The following is a 5,731-nucleotide window of genomic DNA, read 5'->3' as shown; positions in this document are numbered from 1 at the left end:
GCCGAGTTGGCCGTATATTTACGGTCTGGTTGCATCAAAGTGTTTCAAAATAGTGTGTATGATATTGATTAGGAGAGATTTTCTGTTGTTATTGCATATTTCGACATTTCAGCCGAATTAAAGCGGTTTTACGAGTACACGAAAATTCAGGAACATTTTAGGTAATTCTAAAGAAAACACATTGATTTTTATCATTTGAATTGGAAACAACGTTTTCATATGCCTTTTTAATGATCAAAATAATACGCAACCTCCCTCTATGAATTTATGTAAAAATCCTTGAATTTGGTATTGTAGTGACTTTTTTCACGTTTTTCATGTAGAGTGATTTTAGGTAAAAATGTCCCAATTTACTAATATTTTGGTAATACTTCATGTTGTCCCACTATATGTGATTTGGCCTACAAATCTCAGAATTTCACATAATATTGCGTTTTTAAGCAAGTTTTCTTGCATTGTGCTTTGTACATAAAATCATCGAGTTTTGCAAAACTTTGGAGGGTTTTTCACCGTTGTTTTCTTTATAAAATTTCATCCAAATATCAACGATTTAGGCAATATTTTTGCCGTTTTATCCGCGTTTTTCAAGCCTTTTCGGTTTTATTGCCATTAACTCAATAAATTTACGTTAAATATGATGCAAACACGTAATTAATTGCAAATTAAAAATCAAATACTTCATTTTAAATCAACTATCTCGTACCTCGTTAAAATAGGTGAGTAAGATATTGATTATGAGAGAATTTCAGTTTTTATTCGATATTTCAACGTTTCAGCCAGATTAGAGCAGTTTTACGAATTCAAGAAATAAACGGAAATTCAGGAACATTTTTAGGTAATTCTAAAGTATAACCACATTGATTTTTATCATTTGAATTGAAAACATCGTTTCATATGCCTTTTTAATGATCAAAATAATACGCAACCTCTATGATTTGAGGTAAAAATCCTCGAATTTGGTAATATAGTGACTTTTTTCACGTTTTTCAAGTAGGGTGATTTTAGGTAAAAATGTTCGAACTTACTGAAACAATTGAAGATACTACTGTCATCTTGTCTCTCTATTTGTGATTTGGCCTTCAAATCTCAGAGTTTCACATAAGTATTGCGTTTTTATAAGCAAGTTTTCTTGCATTGTGCCTTGTACATAAAATCATCGAATTTAGCAATAATTTTGAGGTTTTTCATCGTTGTTTTCTTTATGAGATTTCATCCAAATATCACAATTTAGGTCATATTTGGTCGTTTTTCACGTTGTTTCAAACATTTTCGTTTATTGTCATTAATTCATTAAATTTACGATAAATATGATGCAAACACGTAATGAATTGCAAATTACCCTTAAATATTTGATTTTCAATCAACTATTTGTACCTCGTTAAAATAGTGAGTAAGATATTGATTAGGAGAGATTTTGTGTTTTTATTGTATATTTCGAACGTTTCAGCCGGATTAAAGCGGTTTTACGAGTTACCTCTTCTTTCGGTAATATAAACGGAAATTCAGGAACATTTTAGGTAATTCTAAAGAAAGCTCATTGATTTTTATCATTTGAATTGGAAAACAATGTTTCCATATGCCTTTTTAATGATCAAAATAATTCGCAACCTCGCTCTATGATTTGATGTAAAAATCCTCAAATTTGGTATTATAGTGACTTTTTTTCACGTTTCCACGTAGAGTGAATATAGGTAAAAATGTTCGGAATTTATTAATAGTTTGATACTACTTCATTTTGTCTCTCTATTTGTGATTTGGACTACCAATATCAGAGTTTCACATAATATTGCGTTTTTAAGCAAGTATTCTTGCATTGTGCCTTTGTATATAAAATCATCGAATTTACCTATACTTTGAGGTTTTTCATCGTTGTTTCCTTTATAAGATTTCATCCATACATCAACGATTTTGACAATATTTCGCCGTTTTTCCGCGTTTTCAATAATTTTCTTTTGTTTTTGCCATTAATTCAATAAATTTACGACTTATATGATTCAAACACTTAAATAAGTTGCAAATTACCTTAAATACAAGATTTTCAATCAACTATTTGTACCTTGTTTAAAATAGTGAGTTAGGTATTGATTAGGAGTGAAAATCTGTTTTTATTGCATAATATCCCAAACTTCCAAAATTCCATATATTGTAGCCAAATTCTGGTTCTCTGCACGTATTCGCAGTTTGAAATTAGGACTTTATTCCGAATATATGCCAATTACTGAAAGCAGCGATGGATCACATTTTGCCCAAACCCTCCCTGCAGTTTTCAAAATATCCCAAACATCCCAAATTCGACGCTTGAACCATATTTAGGAGCCAAATTCTGGCTCTCTGCAAATATTTGCTGTTTGAAAATTACGAATTTAATACCGAAAATATGTCAATTACTGAGAGCAGCGATAGGTCAACATTTTGCCCAATCCCACCCTGCAGTTTTTAAAATACCAGAAACATCCCAAATTCGACGCTTGAGCCATATTTTGGAGCCAAATTCGGGTTCTCTGTACGTATTTGCAGTTTGAAATTACGTCTTTTTTTACCGAAAATATGTCAATTACTTAGAGCGGCGATGGTTTCACATTTTACCCCCCCCCCCCTTAAGTTTTCAAAATATCCCAAACATCCCAAATACGACGCTGAGCCTTATTTTGGAGCCAAATTCTGGCTCTCTGCATGTATCGCTAGTTTGAAACTACGACTTTTTATACCGAAAAAATACAAATTATTGAAAGCGGCAATGAATCACATTTTGCCCAAAACCCTCCCTGCAGTTTTCAAATATCCTAAACATCCCAAATTCGACGCTTGAACCATATTTAGAAGCCAAATTCTGGCTCTCTGCACGTGTTCGCAGTTTGAAATTACGACATTTATAACGAAAATATGCCAATTACTGAGAGCAGCGATGGATCACATTTTGCCCAAACTCTCCCTGCAGTTTTCAAAAGATCCAAAACTTCCCAAATCCGACCCTTGAGCTATAATTTGGAGCCAAATTCTTGCTCTCTGCACGTATTCGCAGTTTGAATAATTACGAAGTTTTATACTGAAAATATGCTAATTACTGAGAGCGGCGATGGGTCACATTTGGCACGAACCCCCCTCTGCAGTTTTCAAAATATCCCAAACGTCCCAAATTCGACGCTTGAGCTATATTTTGGAGCCAAATTCTGGCTTTCTTCACGTATTCGCAGTTTGAAATTACGACTTTTTATACCGAAAATATGCCAAGTACTGAAAGCAGCGATAGATCACATTTAGCGCAAACCCTCCTTGCATTTTTCAAAATATCACAAACATCCCAAATTCGACGCTTGAGCCATATTTTGGAGTCAAATTCTCGCTCTTTGCAAGTATTCGCAGTTTGAAATTACGACTTTTTATACCAAAGTACGGGATATTAATGAGAGCGGCGATGGGTCACATTTTGGCCAAACCCCCCCAACCCCCCCCCCCCCCCCCCCTCTTGCAGTTTACAAAATATCCAAAACATCCCAAATGCGACCCTTGACCCATATTTTGGAGCCAAATTTTTTCTTTCTGATCGTATTCGCAGTTTGAAATTACGACTTTTTTATACCGAAATAATGCCAATTACTGAAAGCAGCGATGGATCACAATTTGCCCAAACCCTCCTTGCAGTTTTAAAAATATCCCAAACATCCCAAATTCGACCCTTGAACCATAATTTGGAATATGATTCCAATTACTGAAAGCCAATTGGCATATAAATATGCCAATTACTGAAAGCAGCGATAGATCACATTTTGCCCAAACCCTCCCTGAAATTTTCAAAATATCCCAAAAATCCCAAATTGGAGGCTTGAGCCATATTTTGGAGCCAAATTCTGGCTCTCTGCAAATATCTGCTGTTTGAAATTACGACTTTAATACCGAAAATATGTGAATTACTGAGAGCAGCGATAGGTCACATTTTGCCCAAACCCCCCCTGCAGTTTTTTAAAATACCCGAAACATCCCAAATTCGACGCTTGAGCCATATTTTGGAGCCAATTCGGGTTGTCTGTACATATTCGCAGTTTGAATTTACGTCTTTTTTACCGAAATAATGTCAATTACTTAGAGCGGCGATGGTTCACATTTTGCCCAAACCCCCACCCCCCTTAAGTTTTCCAAAATATCGCAAACATCCCAAATTCGACGCTTGTAGCCATAATTTATAGCCAATTATTGCTCTCTGCACGCATTACCAGTTTGAAAGTTTCGACTTTTTATGCCGAAATAATGCCAATTACTGTGAGCGGCGAAGGGTCACGTTTTAACCAAAACCCCCTTCAGCTTTCAAAATATCACAAACATCCCAAATTCGACGCTTGAGCCATATTTGGAGTCAAATTCTCGCTCTTTGCAAGTATTCGCAGTTTGAAATTACGACTTTTTATACCAAAGTACGGGAATTAATGAGAGCGGCGATGGGTCACATTTGGCCAACCCCCCCCCCCCCCCGCTGCAGTTTACAAAATATCCAAACATCCCAAATGCGACCCTTGACCCATATTTTGGAGCCAATATTTTTTCTTTCGATCGTATTCGCAGTTTGAAATTACGACTTTTTATACCGATATAATGCCAATTACTGAAAGCAGCGATGGATCACAATTGCCCAAACCCTCCTGCAGTTTAAAAATATCCCAAACATCCCAAATTCGACCCTTGAACCATAATTTGGAATATGATTTCAATTACTGAAAGCCAATTGGCATATAAATATGCCAATACTGAAAGCAGCGATAGATCACATTTTGCCCAAACCCTCCCTGAAATTTTCAAAATATCCCAAAAATCCCAAATTGGAGGCTTGAGCCATATTTTTGGAGCCAATTCTGGCTCTCTGCAAATATCTGCTGTTTGAAATTACGACTTTAATACCGAAAATATGTGAATTACTGAGAGCAGCGATAGGTCACATTTTGCCCAAACCCCCCCTGCAGTTTTTAAAATACCCGAAACATCCCAAATTCGACGCTTGAGCCATTATTTTGGAGCCAAATTCGGGTTGTCTGTACATATTCGCAGTTTGAATTTACGTCTTTTTTTACCGAAATAATGTCAATTACTTAGAGCGGCGATGGTTCACATTTGTCTAAACCCCCCACCCCCCTTAAGTTTTCAAAATATCGCAAACATCCCAAATTCGACGCTTGAGCCATAATTTATAGCCAAATTATTGCTCTCTGCACGCATTACCAGTTTGAAATTTCGACTTTTTATGCCGAAATAATGCCAATTACTGTGAGCGGCGAAGGGTCACGTTTTAAACCAAAACCCCCTTCAGCTTTCAAAATATCACAAACATCCCAAATTCGACGCTTGAGCCATATTTTGGAGTCAAATTCTCGCTCTTTGCAAGTATTCGCAGTTTGAAATTACGACTTTTTATACCAAAGTACGGGAATTAATGAGAGCGGCGATGGGTCACATTTTGGCCAAACCCCCCCCCCCCCCTGCAGTTTACAAAATATCCAAACATCCCAAATGCGACCCTTGACCCATATTTTGGAGCCAAATTTTTTCTTTCTGATCGTATTCGCAGTTTGAAATTACGACTTTTTATACCGATATAATGCCAATTACTGAAAGCAGCGATGGATCACAATTTGCCCAAACCCTCCTTGCAGTTTTAAAAATATCCCAAACATCCCAAATTCGACCCTTGAACCATAATTTGGAATATGATTCCAATTACTGAAAGCCAATTGGCATATAAATA

This window comes from Procambarus clarkii, chromosome 39 (assembly GCF_040958095.1).
Source record: "Procambarus clarkii isolate CNS0578487 chromosome 39, FALCON_Pclarkii_2.0, whole genome shotgun sequence".
Classification (NCBI taxonomy): domain Eukaryota; kingdom Metazoa; phylum Arthropoda; class Malacostraca; order Decapoda; family Cambaridae; genus Procambarus; species Procambarus clarkii.
The sequence above is the reverse complement of the archived record's forward strand: the minus strand, read 5'-3'. Positions refer to the sequence as shown.